At 38.6% G+C, this 18652-nt stretch overlaps 1 protein-coding gene and 1 long non-coding RNA gene across 2 annotated transcripts in view; one reads left to right on the forward strand and one right to left on the reverse strand.

The window, feature by feature from the left end:
- Window positions 1-18652, forward strand: part of chst8 (carbohydrate (N-acetylgalactosamine 4-0) sulfotransferase 8) — a 180908-nt gene that overhangs the window by 111950 nt on the left and 50306 nt on the right. The window lies entirely within an intron of this gene.
- LOC309709524 lies at window positions 15781-17749 on the reverse strand. Its single transcript, XR_014277528.1, has 3 exons — window positions 17455-17749; window positions 17166-17252; window positions 15781-16466 (listed from the first exon to the last, which is right to left on the reverse strand). It is a non-coding gene; the product is annotated as an uncharacterized lncRNA (long non-coding RNA).

An 18652-nucleotide genomic window follows, 5' to 3' on the forward strand; every position in this document is an offset into this window, starting at 1 on the left:
TAAGTCCTCTGCATGAGGTGGAATACTGTTATGCATAAAGTCTTGATTTATTTGGGCCTATCAGATCTTGTAATGGGCTGGTTTCTGCCATAGAGAGGAATAACCCCATTTGTTGAAACAACACTTATGTGGAAAAATTTGATTGCCATGACCAACAGACATAATGGTTATTAAATTTAGGGATTTAAGCAGACTCCAGCTGCACATGAGACTTTAAACAGATGGGGGACATGCTTAATTTAAAACTGAAGACCATGTTATGCCATGCTTCCACAGATCTGATTCATTTACACCTTTCTGCTAAACTAGATTAGAATCATCAAACCCTGAGGATATTCATTATTTATATTTTTGGATGTGGGCTAAATTTACCAAATTCCATCATTAAACATCACATTTCAAGTGACCCCAGATCGCTTATTAGAATAGCTAACGGATCAAAAGCAGAGTTGATAAAAACATCAAATAAAAAATTGAGATCCTGTTGAGCAGGATTTTAAATAGAAAACCACCTTCATAAGGCTTTAATTCAGTCTGGTGGCAGCCAGACTGAGCCACAACCTTGATGTGCTTAATTGCTTACAGTGGGCTGAACTCCGGGGGAAACTGGACAGTTAATCGGAGGAGCATGCACTCGGGGAGAAGTATTGGCTCTTCTTTCTCCTTGCTGTCATTCCTGCTATTTCCAGACATCCCTCACTGTGGAGTCAAGCTAGACGACACCAAACTCAATAGTGAATCAATCATTAGACCAATTTACCAATTAGACTCATTGTACTCTATAAATAAACACATCACAAGTCTCCCTTTCGCAGTCCCTAGAGATCCTGTCTCAACATCCAGTTCAATAATCAGGGTGCAGAGAAACACGTCACATTGATCACAGACCTCTGTTATACTTTCTTTGGCAGGAAAATCATCTCCTCTTAATGAGTTGCCATAATGCAAACAGAGTAATTATACCTCTGCATCACCTCTGCTTCCACCCTATCTCATTCCCGTAGTGTCAAATACTGTCTTGTCAAAACTGCTGGTGACTCCCACATCTGCACAAGGTATCGCTTTGCGTTAGTGCTGTGAGGTGCCAGGTTATGTCAATAGTGAGATGGCTCTGTAAAATCAAAATCGTAACATAGGAACACTTGACCCCTTGTCATCACATTTAAACATAAAACTCAATTTTTTAGGCATCAGGTGAAAATAAAATTAACAAAGACTTTATTACTCTTTAATGGTGCACCATTATCCTTCGGCATATAATATTGTTGTACTGCCAAACAACATCCTGTGCATGTATCTTTGACACCATCAATTAGTACTGCAATGAAAATGAAAAGCTTCATAAACTTTGGTTGTTGCGTTTCACATCGTGATTTAAAAGGAGCTATTCATGTCATGTATACAGCATAATTTACTATAACTCATGGACTTAGTTTTTAGAGCGCGTAATCCATGGTTAACATCCACCTATGAAAAGAACTATCCAAGCATATGTCACCATTAAAAATGTAGGTGTCCTAAGCGTCAGACTGTGCATTAAAATGAGAATGGCAAGGCACGTAGGTATCATCTAAAATGTCTGGAAACACCTGAGTGAAGATTTTAAGACTTAGTTTATAATTTATAATGAAAAGAGAATCTTTGCAATGATACAGCAGTTCCTGGCATCATCACCTCTCCTGGCAAGCCCTCTCCTGCTCTCAGCCTCAATGCTGTAGCTGCCACTGCGGCTGCTGCTGGAGTACAGCCTGCCAGGGCTTCAGCATGCTATACCCACCTGTCACGTTGCAGAAAAAAACATTTCATTCACGTTGAAGATATATGTCACTAGCTCTTACAGAGAACCACAAGCACTTAGGATAACTGTCAAATCACCAAGTTTTGAGGGAAAATATCTACTCAAGGCAGAGTATACACAGACAGGAGATGTCAGAGGCAGAATCACTTAATTTGGCAAAAATTTACAGAAACATTTACAGGAACTGGTCTGGTAGTAGAGAGGTGCAGACATATATCAGAAACCAGGGGTGAATCCCAGTGCATACTGATGTACATTGTAGGGGAATGAGATCAGCAGTAGTATACGAAACTGAGCACTAAGATATTGTGCTCTGAATGGACAGATTATGAGTTACCTATTCTATAAAACAAACTCTTTTAAACGTTTTTGTTGTGTTAAGTAAGACTATTAAGAAACGCATGTAAAGCGTGGCACATAGCTAAGATAAGTAAGTCTTTCAGCACCAGTGTTGCTTCAATGGACGACCTCCCAGAAGCTGAGAGCACTCCCAGAATAGAAAAAGAACTGGTTATTGACTCTGCAGTACGCCCAAGCGGGCTTTATGATTTAGTGCAGTGAGCCGTCAACTCTCTGAGCAATGTGCAGCAAACAAAAAACATTTTATCAATATTCCATCAGGCAAGAGCCCTCTCCCTGTTAATATAGTGCCCAGACACATCTTAGCACCCAAGAAGATGGTGCATTCATGTAGCAGCTGCCTTGCAGCCCTTGGGACAGTTTGCCTGGGACGCCATTAGCCATCTGATGATTTATTTATTTTTAAAAAATTACATCTCAGAATATTTTATCATTTTCAGTTGGTTGTCTGACATTGAACACCATGAAAAAGTATACAACTAAAAAACTAAGACTAAACAAAGGTTATGGTAAATTTTCTATCCAGCAAAGGAGATCAGCATGTGTGGGGGGAAAAACTTAGTGGCCCCTTCATGTAGCAGCTGCCTTGCAGCCCTTGGGACAGTGATAGGATTAGAATTTTGACTTTTGACTTTCCTTTGTTTTCTTATAGGTTTTGACACTGATTTGTTGAGATTAACAAAGTATCATATATTGTTTTTTATTAAAATAGACCCTCAGAAAAAAAAGATTATCTCAGTGAAATGCTAAGCAGTTGTTGTTTTACCACCTTGTAAGGCTCCATTTAGTTTTATAAATCCCTTCTGAGGACAGTACTAAAAAAAATATTGGTTGCTGTTATGAAATTTACTTCCAGTTGAAATATACTTCAAAGTTGTGCTGACTTCACAGAGAAAAGACAGTTTGTCCCCTTGTATACAAACAAATATATCACACTATTTCACAATTTCAAGAACTGCCAAGAGACTGGCTGATTTTTCAACATAAGTTCCAATGCTACACCAAACAGAACTGCCAGAGCAAGTGAGTACTTTATGTATCTATTATATAACTGTATATCTGAAAAGTCTTCTTTAATTTTTTAATGCTTGTTGAAGTCTATGTTGAGTTTTTCCAACTTTTTGAACTCCATTCAAAAGGTCTTTGTTAGAGTTATTTTACAGTATCATGGATCGATGCAAGAAATCCACTGTGATACACTGTGATGTCAAATCTAATATACTGTTTGTTTGGGTTTTTTTTTTTATTAATTCGATACCTTATATACAAGTTATGGACCCATGCCTCTGTCACTGCCTATGAGTCATACCTCTATTTCATTCATCAAGTGTGAGATAAAAGTCATGCACTAAATAGGTGAGTTTTCCAGACTACCAGGTTGGTAGTTGTCGGGACTCGGTTAGGTATTTACGGGGAGGAGCGTTTGTTTACAATTTTTATTGGACTTATTATATATATTATATTACATTTTATTACAGTAAAAGTCTAATTTTGTGGCAAGAGGTCCAGTACGATGGAGGGGACAATAAATTTGACAAGGCACAAAAGACTCTTGTGTCTTTATTTCAGGCAGAGCACTGTTGGTTTAATACTAAAATCGTAGTTGGATGGCAGTAAATCAGAGTTCAGAGGTGCACGGTCACAATGGTTCATTTAAGAAGGCACACATGGCTTTTCTAGCACTGCTTCTGCTCTGGTGAGCTACAGAGGTGCCAGCACAAGGTTTAAGTCCATTGCTGGAAAAAACATCAAGTAAATGCAAGCAATCTTTTGTAAGCCATATAAAATGGAAGCAAACACAAACTTTCTATGCAGTGTGACACTACTTAGAAAAACAAATCTGTGTTTCCTGAATCAACAGCTCTCCATGAGCTCGCTCAGTAAATCTATACGCTTGACAAAGGTAAAATTTATGGCAGTGTTTTTGAATTATATTGATTTATTAACACAGTTGCTCTGATTGTGTTCACCCTCTAAACGGCCTAAAAGTCTCTTTCACTAAGCCAGGACTTTGGCATCTTGAATGAAGCCGCAGACTGAAGTGAGAAAATGTGCCACACCTTCCTGTTGCTCCAACCAGTTCAAAGCTTCCACCAAATGACTTGCCTGGCCTGTCACAGCTTGATGATTCTATTTATTTCACAGAAACTCCAAAATAAAATCCCCATTGAATTGTATTGGTTATTAATGATACTGTATCTCACCAGAAAATAGCGCACATCTGTGATGCTTTTTACTCTGTTACTGTGCTGTATAGAGGAAGAGCGTCAGTAATAAAGCTATATTTGCATCTGGGTTATTTGGCTTTTATGCTTTTGTTTTTCACTTTTCCCACATTTTCCCAGTGCAATTTTTACTGTATACTGAGTCTGAGAATAAGGGGGTGGGGGGGACTTGGTGTGGTGAAATAAGCAAGACGGTACTCTGTGGAGGGACACAGAATATGTATTGCTCCTTGTGCTGATGATACTCATCATATGGCAGCTTGCCATTAAACATGGTGTGGTAATCCAAACAGCCCTCTGTGATAAGTAGATGCTGCCGTAGATGATTGCAGCCCTGAGGAGAGTTGAGTTGAGCTGCTGAACCGAAGCCCAGTCCAGCCGCTTCTACCAGCAGCACAGAGGCTGCAGTGAGATGAGCACTCGTCACAGCCATCAGAGAAATAGATGACACTTTATTTTGAGTGGAAATCAGTGAATCCAGGGCTTATGATCACCACAAACAGTCTGACAGAATTTTCATTTAGTGAAACAAAAGAAAATCAGTTCAATCAAATTTGGCAGTTGTTTATGTTGGTAAAGCATTTCAATAACATATTATGTTGAGACACTTTTTATAGTGTCACTGTGGAAGTGCACAGGGAAATTTTTATTTTCAATGACAGGTAAAAAGCTACATCCCCCTAGTCAGAATGCTTTACTTAAGAGCCAACTGAGAGCCGGAGTTGAATGTGAACATTTGGACAGCAATAACGTCATAATTCTCTCCTGGCAAAATGAAATGACCCCAAATGTGAATAGGTGACCCCGGCAGAATTCAGTGAAGTGAGGGATGTGCAAAACTTGCCGACACAACATATTATATAGTCCTTCAGCTTTGGCACAGAGGCAAATGAGGGATTTGATGGGGAGCACTAGAGCAGTGGCTTGAGTGGCAGAATGCTCCTAAAGCCCCAGCTAGTTCTAATGAGGCAGCTTGATGTAGCAACCAGGTCCACTGGGCACAGGAAGGACCAGCTGTCGCTCGTACACTCGCTCAATCCTTCCAGCAAAGTTGCATTCACCGTTCAGCCCATCTGCTGCTACCAAGCACAGTCAATATTTAGCCACTGGGAAAAGGACAGATACGGTTTGCACCTGGATCATTATAGTGCCTCTGGAAAATTGGAGGTTTTTTTCTCTAAGCCTTACTATAAAAAAGTAAACAACTTGTTTCCAGCCCACACTCTGCAACCTCTTGGACTTCACCTCCTGATGTTTCAGATATTCCTTTCCAGCACCCCAAACAGTGTTTACTAATGAGGAGAAAATATAACACATCTCATTGCTAGATCGCATCCAGAGACAGTTGAATAAGCTCATGTTGCATGACTCAGCAGTGAATCATGGGTCGCCGAGACACCACTGAGCAAAACTGACATGCAATATGCCAATCCTCGCCTCGAGATGAGGCATTAAAAAATTACTGAAGAGGAGGAAAACAACAATCCATTTCCTTCACAGAAAATTGTTATGCATCTTTCTCAGTTTTTCTATTGCACACTCTGTGTGACAAGTGTGCTCAAGGCATTATGATCTGCAGCTCTTACGAAGGCTGAGGCAAGAAAAACTGGTAAGTTTCTGAAGTTTGATTAGAGCTTCAAACTTTATACCAATAAGAGGTATTAGTATAAAATCTGACGTGAGGTTATAACAAAGGCCGACCCTCAAAAAACTAAGTACCCAAAATTCTAAATGTTTTAGTGTTTGGGTAACTTTTCATTAATTTTAATTGTAGTGTGTACCATATGATAATTAAGTTTACAAATCACCACAAATGAATCTGCATATTGTGTTCAAAATGTGTCGTTATGTGAGGGCTTTCAGTTTAGCTGCTGAGTGGCAGCTAAACTGGAAAACACAGCAGACAATCATACGGATACACTGATGCTTGCAGAGCAGAGGTTGACAACTGACTCCTTATCACTGTAAAGATAAGTCTTCTAGTGCTTGTCATTGGCTCACTGTATCCATCTGTTGAAGTGCTCTGGTAGGATAAAGCTGTAATGTCACATAACTTTACGCATGCATAATAGAATTTATTTTTTCAAAAGTTTAAAGCCTACTCTGAGGGAAAAGTCACTAATCCTTTTGAGTGTTTTTTTTTATCAGTTTTGACTTGTTATTACACACATGCACTTTTTATGACCTTTGCAATTAAAGTTAAGACTTTCTCCCGTTAGATAGTGGCTTCAGTATAACTGCCTGGAAGCATTACTAAGGCTGCAGCTGAGTTGCAAGGCATGCTTCTGGAAAGGCTTTAACTTTATATCAGAATGTATGATGGAGAATTTCCCAGCATGTACTGGTGGCCACTGAGGATTCGCTTACTTAGCTGCTAACACTAAAAGCAACAGCAGGATCCTAACCTTAGATGTAACATCTGTCAAAATTCATCCCAGATCCCTGCTAAATGAAACAAATGCATTGCGTGTACTGTGCACTAGACATCACATGGGCAATCCAAGGAAAGTATGTGTTCGTGATGAAATAACAGTAAAACTGTTCTACTCCATTACCCTACTTCCAGAAGTGAAAGAGTAAAGCAATAAAGACTACATATTTGTCTGAATATGAAATCTGTGTTGGCTAAATAATTACAGTACTACCTTTATGTGTGGGAGTCTTGTGCATCATGATGTAGGAGTACTATGCGTTTCTGCTTGTGTTAGCTTTTAAATGTCTTGAAGGGGAGACAGTGTTTAAGAACCTTGCAAATTATATCTTATATTAGTTCTTTTCCCAGCTTGACTTGTTCTGCATCTAATGTCTCCTGTGGCATGAATTTTTATGCAGATTCATAGAACAGCATGCTTTGTTGCAGCAGCCCCTGTCTGCTTACATGAAGAACTTGAAAGGACACATTTATGTCAGCTTTCTACCTCAGCTTTCAGGCAAAAAGAGGGTGGTGCTGCTTTACCACTAATTTCCAAGTTATGAGCTGGATCTTGGTATTATCCTATGCGGCTCAGATGAAATGAAAAACTCCTACTGGAGCTAATTTGCATTGGATGAAGCTCTTACTATTCAGTATGTGCTTGGCCTGAGCCTATTATGGAAATGAAGGTTAATTAGCAGTCTACATTTTTTATCTAACAGATATATGCTAAATATTTAATATCCCTGTGTGGTTTTTTAAGTCAGTTAAAAGTGACTCAACAAAACCTGAAAAACCTTGTAGATTTCTTTGTAGAATGAACCTGCTGCACCAGCTCACTATATTCCATTGATCCATTCTTTTCCAGTTATCCTTCGCAGGGGGGGTTGGAGCCTATCCCAGCTATCATAGGGTGAGAGGCAGGGTATACCCCGGACAGGTCATCAGACTATCACAGGGCTAACACAGGGAGACAGACAACCATTCACACTCACATTCACACCTATGTGCCATTTAGATTCTCCAGTTAACTAACCCCACTAACTGCATGTCTTTGGACTGTGGGAGGAAGCCAGAAAACCTGGAGAGAACCCATGCAGACAGGGACAGAACATGCAAGCCCTGGTGGTGGGGTCAAACTCAGTACTTTATTGTTTTGAGTCAAGACTGCTAATCATGCTGCACCATGTTGTTCTGCTCAAATATATTACCAAAAGTGTTTGCTTGTCTACCTTCACACACATGTGAATTCAACTGGCATCCCATTCTTAATCCATATGGTTTAATATGATGATGGCACACCTATTGAAGCTATAACAGTTTCAGCTCATCTGGGCTTTCCACAAAGTTTAGAAGTGTGTTTTGGGGAATTTTTTAACCAGTCTTTCAGAACCGCATTTGTGAGGTCAGATACTGATGCTTGACAAGACGGTCTGGCTCACAATCTCCACTCTGATTCATCCCAAAGGTGCTCTATCGGGTTGAGGTCAAGACTCTCCACACCAAACTGACTGATCCATGTCCGTGTTGACCTTGCTTTCTGCATTGTTGCACATGTTGTAACACAAAGTTGCCATCTCCAATCTTTTCCCACAAAGTTGGAAATATGAAATTGTCCAAAATGTCTGTGTATGCTGAAGCATTAACGTCCCAAAAAGGTGATTCTGTTCATCTAGACATAGTGTTTTCAGTGATAAACAGATGAAAAGTCAGATGAACAGATTCAACTTTTGGGGATTTTCTTACCTGGATTATTGATCTATAACCAGTATTGGTTAGAATTATGAATCTTTTAAACAGCCGTACCAATGCCTAACATGATTTAATGGAATAAAACTAATAGAGTAATCTGTGATGTAAAAGATGTAGAACTGCAAGTTGCCTTTTAGGCTGTAAAAAAAATCCATTCATCCATGTACTATCCAGAGTCAAGTTGAGGTGGCAGCAGGCATGGTACATTAGTCATGACTTCCCTGTCTTCAGCTCATTCTGAGAGATCCCAACAAAATAATTTAAATTCTATTTCATATACCCTTTCATAAGAGTTTACTTTTGAAAAGCTATCAGCACCACCAACAAAACTTTTTAAATTGGTAACCTTTTTCTAAAATCACAAGTGCATAAAACATAAATATTGATGGATTTTATGAATTTGAATCTGAAATCTCCATTTCCATTTTTTTTTTATGGGGAACCGTTACCTGTATGTGCTTATGACTTGAAGCAGAAAACCCCAAAGGAATGCATGTTCTTCTTTATTGTCACATCAGGGCATGTTATCCATGACCTCACTGCCACATTTTCATGTCATTAGATACACATGTAGTGAGGCTGTTATGAGGCCAACGTGCCTTCAGGGACAAGCTGCCCTTTTCCATTTACGCGTCTATAATTGCATTAACATCAGAAAAAGCAGACCTAAAACACTGGGGTAGCCCACTGAAACTATGAGCACTGAAGAACCATGGCACTGCTTCTGTAGATTTTCTGCTCTGTCAGAAATGCATACAAGATTTTAAAAAATCACAAGGCATTTTTGGTTTACATAATAGTAGTTTTGTTTTAATTTTTTCCAGTGATATATATTATATTGTTCCCATTTTATTCCCAGAGATAAACAGTAAAGGACACAAACTTTAGAATTTATTCCAAGGTCAATAAGAGCTAAGTTAAACAGTTTAGTTGAGGGGAAAATGCCTCTTTTTATAAATAAACACAGAAGAGTATCAGTATGTCTAAATCTATTATTATTCTTTAGTGCCTCCTTGTCAGATTTTTCAGGGTAAATTGATGCCCATGAGTGGAGTGCTGAGTTGTCAGTCTGTTCTGTCAGTTTTCATGCCCTTCAATCGACAGCATACAAAATGAGTGCCTCTCTCCGTGTAAACACAGGATGATAAGGCAAGCAACCCTCATAATCTCCTCTGATTCCCATGCTCCACTGCTGTGCACATCATACACATCTTGAAGGGCTCATTTCCATTTGGATTGGAGGCCCAGTTCAGGGATTTCTTTTGTCGTTTCAGCCAAATGCCTTCAGCGGAGGCAGGTGCATCGCCTGTTTTCATCTGAATAAACACCTTCTGCGCAGTGCACTGTGTTTACTGTCAGAAACATTTTAGTGTAATTGGTCCAATACAATGTTTATAACACTGCATTAAATGAAATTGAGATAGTATGTAAACTGACAGCTTCATTATTTTTCAGCAGTTCCCAAGTGTATGCGTGGGAACAAAGAATATTGTGAGTGAAAGAATAAACTAGAAACTGCTTTGAAAAGTCAACCATCTCATACTTGTTGTTGCAGCACCAGGTTTAGTTTGCAAATAAAATAATAGTCTTACACTTTCTCTCTTTGACTCCCACAGGTTCCAGAGTTTGTAGACAGCAAGAAAAAAACATTACTGTAGTTTAATGAGAAAAAGTTTTCACATGGTTGATATTTTCTGAAAACTGTTAATGCACTTTGCTCATACAACATATGCAGACACCCTGTGGTGTTATTAACAAGCAATGCAAAATGCAGCTCATTAAGTCCTGATGCGTTTTCTCATACAAGGTGAAGCATCAAGCATCATTCCTCTTCCCCATCCTTTCATCAGCAGCCACTCTGTCTTCCATCTTCATCTTAATTCTGTCTTGTTAATCTTAACAGCTTTTAAGCAATCCTTCCTTTAAACGACTGTGACCTCTGGGTGATGCTGATGCTGAGCTGCCATGTGAGCTAATAATATTTCATTAGAATACAATAGCCAGAGTAAAACCCAGCTTCTAAAGCTGTGCCAGGAGGATATACCCAATACCAAAAGAACCCTTTCAAATGCAGAAAAAGGAGAGTTCTCTTATCATCATTCCAAAAAAGTCCACTCAGAATATATAACATAGCAGCTTGCACTTAATTGTGCCATCAATACCCTGTTTTTTGGATGACAAGCTGTTTTTCCTTATAAAAAAATAGAAATAAATCTGACTTTTTCATCTGTGCATAGAAGAAAAAGAAAGCTTCATCAGCACCATCAGCATATGGCACTTAGTGGAACTTGCAGGTATATAAGGATATATCCTCACTATACCAGATCAAAGTTTGTCCAGTTTTGGCTTCTATCTGTTGGCACACCTGCATGCACTCATTCTTATATCTATTGCCCAAGCATACTTTCAACACACGACATGTGAGTTGGGAATTGCATCAGTGTAGCACAAGTGAAAAAATGCAGATCAAGCAGGAAAAAAGACAAAAGGTGGTTTTAAAACAGATGGTGCCTTACAGTGCACATACATCTACAGCTCATGAAGAGTTGAAACATAAAGTAGAAACAACAGGGAAAAAAGAAGCACTTAAAACTAATGTAGCAGATGCACAGTTGTCACAGGTTCTCAGTGGGTTTTCAGTTCACATGCTGATTATTTCATAGAAACCTTCAAACCGTTTTCTCTTTAGATATAAAAACACTAGTACAGATTAAAGTGGAAAGGCTTTATCAATCTTGCACTATTTAAGCTCCATAAAGCCTGTAGAAACATTAAAGTACATCTATTATATGTATGCATATACATATATTTATAATTTTGAAAACTTGCAACCTTTTTGAGTAAAATAGCAGCAAGAGTCCAGCAGCTGTAGTCATAGCAATGAAAAGGGACGAAAGGTTTCTGTGTTACCAGAGTGCTGAAAAGAAGCATCTTCTATGGGACAAAGAACATTTGTCAAACATTACATATAACAAATAGAAATAAATAAAAGAAACAAAAAGGGAATCTCAGTATTTGATAGCAAAAAGAGCTTTTCTCTCAGCCCGAAGCGTTACCCTGTTGGTGACTGCATCAATCATATTTTTTTTCTGTCCTCAGATTACTTTGATGTATGCAGTGCATCCAGCCCTATTACTCCCAGGTACAAAGGACCCCTGAGTCCTGTGTTTTTCACCAGCTCAGCACTTTACACCTATGTGGAGAATTATGATTCTGTGATACTGTGAAGGTCAGGTTGTTCATACCTTACCCCTTGCCCTTTGATTGGATGATTTAAATTTTGTCACGCCTGGCCTTCAGCCCACTATCAACTCACCCTTGGGTGTGCCACTCTAGAAGTGGTCCCCCCATGCAGTCAGAGGCAAGTGCTAGTCTGGGGAGAATAAGCCTTTAGCACAGAATAAATCAATTTAAAACAGAGGCTTTCAATCGGGGAAGATGACGCTGTTGTCCTCTTTTGCCTGGTTGTGTACATGTGGCACTAGACAACTCTACCCTGAGCACAGAAACTTGACTTGTCTGGCAAAAGTGCTTTTATGCCTCGTAATTCCTAAAGATCGATAGAAGCAATCAGTGACCCACAAAGCTCCAAGGTTGACTAGGGGTCTATTTATAGCGGCCTGCATGTTTGCTCTGTAGTGACATGCGGTGCCAGTGAGCCTTCAGTTGAACATTGAGTTCTGGCTTGTTAGAAAAATAGGTGCCAGAGTTAGCAACTCACTGATGAAATGGTGGTGTTGGACTTGGTGTTAGTAGTGTTGATGGTGTAGGCAGAAGTGTAATACTTGACTACTGAAGTGAGAAAATGAGGTCAGAGGTACTTCCGCCATGTACGCTTCCAAGAGTTTGAATCACAGCTGTGAGTTAATGCATAGTGAATAGGGGTTTCATGGCGTGCATTGCAAAATCCCAAGCTGTAATATTAAACTCACATGGTGCAGAAGAGCAAGTAATCAATTACAAGCAAAATAAATTGGATGGCAGGGAAGGAAAGGATGGACAGCTGATGACATATTTATCAAGGCACAATCACCACCAAGGAATTTTCCAGCTCTGCTCACGCTGAGTGACAGATGGAGAGTGCTGCCTCTTTAACAGCTTCCCTGGGAGACAGGTTTTAAGGAAATGGGACCATGCAATAAATTTCAGCTATTTGGGGAGGAGACTTGTGTTTCAAAGCTGCAGGGCTTGTAATAAAGAATTCATCTTTTACCTGCAATAATAAAACAAAGGAGGTTGAATTATGCGTCTAATCCCATTGCATGCATTTCTAACTAAGTTAGAACTTGCTATAAAAAGCTGATGATTCCCAAACAATGAGCTCCTTCTCTGTGAGTGTGTACCTTATGCCATATTAATTAGCACAGAAACCACACAGAGAAACAACTATAGATGATAAAATGGAAGTCATATTTTTTTAGCTTGCAGCTTGATCCACTGCATTACACTGGGTTTTTAGCTGCCTCACTGACTAAACAAAAGCCCCTCCTAGCCATGTAGAGGACAGCTACAGTGAGACATGTGTGTTTGTTTTTTAGGGGTTTTTGTATAGTTTTTTGGCCCATGATGCATGCTCCAAATGAATCACACAAATGTTTATTTAAAGAGATTAATTCCTCTTAGAGTGTATTATTCATCAGGTTTCTGAGGGCATCCTTGCTTATAATATAGCTTGTCATTTTCTCCAACCGACTGAAGCAAGGCTAAATTGTCCTGAATAATTCAGGGGGATGGTAAATAAAACACAAGATGAGGCTGGCGTTTGCCTGGATGGAACAAACTGAAAGGACTCTTCAGTCTCCAGGTGAGGAGTGCGCTCCTCTTTCAGAAGCAGGGATGCAAGAGTGAAATGCACATTATTTAAGCTTGGAAACACTGGGCCTTGATCCAACACAGGAAGCTACTGTAGGAGACAGAGGAGGGAGGGAGGAGCAGTTGGCAGCTCGTAGTTGAGCCTGGAGTTGGAAACAAGCAGTTCCAGTGAACAGAAGGCAGGACTTGAGAAGCAAAAAAGGCTTGAAGGGCTGGACACAGCATTAGATCAAAACCTGTATTGTTTTGCAGACCGGGGGCACAGCCTAGAAAATTGTCCTTAGGCGTAATCTTAAGTTTATTCTTACGCATCTGTATGCAAATGTTGGGGCAGTTCTCATCAGATTGTAACTGTCTCTATTCATACATTAATGCAGTCTTATTTTTATTTCACAGACTTTAAAAATAAACACCAATTACAACATGTATAAACATTTTGGAACCCATCCACTTGTAATGTCTCAGAATATCATTAGCTAATCAAGTCTTAATTAACTTGTTAGAACTACTCTGAACTGTTCAAACTGCCACCAGGAGTCATATGCTAATGACAGTTCCAGACACTATAAATTCTCTTGCTCTTCATACCATAACATGCAACAATGACAGATTCCTTTAAGCAAAACTGCTAGAGATCAGAAAATTAAGCTAACTGATGGCTACAAAAGCTAATTAAAGATATAAAAGTCTTCCAGCTTTCAATTTCCACTGTTCAAAATACCATTAAGAAATCCTTGTTAAGTGGAAGTCAATACACAATCTAGAAGGTCAAGAAAACTTTTAGATGAGATAGCACAAAACTGTAGAAAGGTTTAGCTGACACAGGGGTGGTGGGTCACCGCTTCTGTGCAGTCTTGGTTGGACAAACAGTTCAGAATCATGAGAAAGAAACCTTACCTGCAAACTCATCATAACAGTACCTGTCTGAAGTCTGCAAAAAACATCTGTGGAAGCCAGACTCAGTCTGGGAATTTCTACTCCAGAGAGATGAAGCTAAATTTGAGCTGTCTGTCAGCAATTACCAATGATGCAGAAAAAGGAGCAGCATGTAACAAAAAGAATCGGAAAAGAATTGATGCAGCGTGGCTGTGATGCAGAAAAATATTACAGAAGATTGGATACCAGTAAATATCATCAAAGACACCACTTTGGGCTATTTAAATGCACAAATACACACACAAACACAGAGATACATGCACACACATATTGAACTTTTTTGGGTTGCGTCACAGTCTCGTAACATAAAAATTGCTGAAAATAGCTACAAAAAGAATTTGCCAGCTTTGCTGTCATGTGTGGTTAACAGGGGACTTAATTAACAGGATTCTCTATTTTTAAGTATGCCATATAAAAAGTAACCATGTATGAATGTATGAAGTATACTGTAAAAAAGGCCCATCCATTAATTTTTCATGTGTTTCATTCAACAGTGTATTTGATTTCCTTAATTCTTAATATTGCCATAAATGTATGGTACTGTTAAGAATTTCCCTTTCACCCTGTGGTAGCTGGGACAGGCCTCCAGCCCCCCACCCTGATAAGAATAAACAGAAGAGGATAGATGGATCCATCCATCAGTTATTTCACATCACAGACATGTTTGTACTTGTACAAAAAAAGTTTCAGATGGTGGTACTTTCTCAGTATTAAAACAAGTTGTATGAGACACTCAAATGGAGCACACATGCAGAAAAAACATTCAGAACGCCGTCAGGGACACTCAGTGAAGTGTCTGGTGTGTTTACGCTACTTTCTGTGTTGGCTCTAAATAAATTTTTTATCAACATCAAAATTTATGTCCTTGTGTATATTTTATATATTAATAAGGTATTAATAAATAATTTAAAATAATTAGGTTGACATGATCACATTTTGGATGAATTTTCAGATATGTATATTTTAATTTCCCATTAAAAAAGCCTCTAATGTTTATTTTGGGGCAAAAACTAGATATGGAAAAACTCTTCAGTTTGTACAAATGTGTGCACTAAATGAATATGTTACAGATTTGTAACATCTAAATCATACATTGCAAAATTGGAATCAATATAGATATACTATACTGTAGCTTTAGATAAGTGGGCATAGACAGTAACAGAGATAGGAGGTAATCAAAATTAGAGATGGACCGATCTGATATTATGTATCGGTATCGGTCCGATACTGATGTAGATTCCTGGATCGGATATCGGAGAGAAATAAAAAAATGTAATTGATCCATTAAATATCAAAAAAGCACCTCACGAAACTTGAGACATGGCGTAACTCGGCTCATAACCTTAGCACCTTGGAGCAGTGTGCTCACGTGATAGAGCAGCTGTGTGTATTTGTAGCCTCCTACCAAACCAGCATTTTATCTCCGAGGAAGTTATCCCAGAGAGAAGTAAAGCAAGTGTGTAAGTTCATCTCTGAATCAGAGGCGGAGCCAGACATTTGAAACACCCGGGGCTTAGCCCAAAAGGATAGTATGCATGTGGGATTTTTTTTTCCCTTGGGGGGGGGGGGTAGAAATGACTGAAAGATTAATTGGCTCTGTTTTGAGTTTTGTTCAAAAAAGAATGACTTCATATAGGGAAAAATATATATCACATGTGCAGAACACCTTAAACTACTTTTTTAATTAAGCAGCAAGGCAGAACAAAATCAGGGCTGTATCAAGACACGAGGACTAAACCCCAATTCAACCAGACCAAGAACTGATCCAGAATTAAAACAGGACTACAACAGTTCAAAATCAGGACTACTTGGGATTTAACCAAGACAGAACCAGAATCAGAACTAGATGATAGTAGCACTAAAAATCATCATAGACCTGCACTACATTTATTTTTTAATTTTACCAAAGTACAATATTTAGATTGAGAAAGGTTTATATAATTATTTAGCCTTGTTGTGCAAACAAGCCTGCATAACTTAATAAATATAGAATTTGAAAAATAACAAACCTAAAAAGAAACACTAGGTATGAGATACATGAGTACCTATGATACGGTGATACTTTTGGTAAACAACCATTTGACTAACATGTGTGTCTCACCTGCTCTTGTTCATCTCTGTTCTGTCCTCATTCTCCATCTCCCTCTCTGTTCCTCTCTCTCTCTTTGTGCTGACAATCATCAAATATACAGATATTTACAAACTCTTCAGATAAAAACACAAACACTTTTTAATTGTAACATCAAATCAGACTAAATGTTTATTTTTTTAGATTGATAAATATAAAAAACATATTTGTTAACTTTAAGAGTAAAGAGAGAAATCGTCTGTATTTCTTAATTGCAAATGGCACCAAATTGTATTCAAAATTGAGCCACACTTATGGAGCTCCACAGTTCTTTTCCTGGTGTTTTGGTTGACATCTCTTGATTTTCCCATGTCACAGAAACAGGCTCTGTGTTTTGCCTTATATGCATCCACAGCTGTGCCACCTGTTTACTCACATGGACTCTACTAACCTATCAGAAGCTTCTTCAGCTCAGAATGGAATCGTCTGGAGTTTTCTTATAAATTAACAATAAACTTAGTGTATATGTACTCCTAAATTTGATGAAAGTGATAAAAAACAGAAAGCTCTGTCTCTCTTTATTGTGACATTTAACTAATTCAAAAGATATTTCAATATTTATCTAAAACAAAAGTTTACTCTAAATTGATGTTGTGCAGTAAAAATGTTTTATGTTTTCTCCCTAAAGTGTAAATATCTGGTTACAAATGTGAATATCCTGCTGTGTACTGAAATTCCTCTTGTTTTGCATACAAATATACTGAACAACATACAAAGCATAATATATAAAATAACATTTACCTGAGTTTTTCTTTGAAAGAAGCCTCTAATGTCCATTCTTATATTTCAGTACATAACTGAAACCGATTTAGTCGGGGAGGGTAAGAACTGAAAATATGAAATAAACACACGTAAGCTAAGAATCTCTAAAAAAAAATAGCATTTGTTCGGCTTTTCATTTCGCCATTTGTTGATTCACTTGAAGAGCAAGTAACGTAATATTGGTCAAGTGATCAGTTTGATATCAATCTTTCGTGATGCACCGTCATATTTACATTATTTGTACGGTACGAATGATTTGCTTTGGTACCTGGTCAAACTTAAGCTCTCCTTAGTATGGCTGGCTCCGTTTCTCCAACAGCGCACTGACGGGCAGCAGCTGCCCCGCCCCCTCGCTCAGTCGCTTAGTGCCTGAGCTTGGATCATACCAATATCAGGGGGGGATTCACGCACAGTCGTAAATTCCCACAGTGTGCACTATGTGCTTCGAATATTGTGTGTACTTTTTGTTTTATACAGTTGTCAGCCAGGCATCTAACTATGAAAAAATTACACTCCAAAATACCCCGGGCTTCTGACAAAACAACCCGGGCTTAAGCCCAGTAAGCCACCCCCACGCTCCGCCCCTGCTCTGAATGTTTGTAAAGCATTCCCACGTTAAGCTTAACAACCGATATATGGAGCAACTGCCTCTTCTCTCTCCCTCCCTCTCCTGTTGCTACTTCAATCGTGAACTGATCAATGATCAGCTGATCGGCTTTTCTGTCGGGAGTCCGTCTCTCTTCTTTGTTTATGCCCACTTCGTGCCAGAAAGAGGAAACCAGCGGCTGAACAACAGCAGCAAGTTTAAGCTTGATGATGTATTGTTAGAATTTATTTAATATTACTTTCAAGACCAGGATCCTTTTCTACAACTGTGCAGGGGCGGATCTAGCAAAGTTTAGCCAGGGGGGGCAATAGGGCATGAACAGGGAAAAGGGTGCACAAAGACATACTTTTCTTTCTTATTCTCATTTAAAATGTCTAGCTTTTAATAAATAATTATCTGAATCTTACACCCAAAGTTTTAATCTGATGTAAAATGTATAGAAGTCCATTACTGTATATATTAACTATTAAGTCTAATATACCCTAGTAAGCTATAGTACTTTTTCCTTTGGGAAGGTACAATCTGTGCAGTCCGCAATTCTGTTGAAGAAAAATGTTTAATCTATTTAATTATTCTTGAAAAATAATCGATTTCCGTGCATTTTTTTCACACTGCATCAAATTAAAGTTGATTACGTCAATTAAGCATCATGAGGTGGAGGGTGGTTCCCTTTTTTTTTTTTTTTTTTTTTCTTTTTTTTTTGCTGGGAGTTTGCAACCCTATTAGTTAGGTTGCTTACTCTTTAAAATACCAGAATAGGGAGGATGGAGTAGGTTTAAGTTTATTAGATTGATCAGTATTGCTGAACTATGAAATATTTTGGGTGCAGTATATTTTTTGCATACAGGTATAACAGAAT

The sequence above is a fragment of the Aulonocara stuartgranti genome (genome assembly GCF_965226115.1).
Source record: "Aulonocara stuartgranti genome assembly, chromosome: 1".
NCBI classification, from domain to species: Eukaryota; Metazoa; Chordata; class Actinopteri; order Cichliformes; family Cichlidae; genus Aulonocara; species Aulonocara stuartgranti.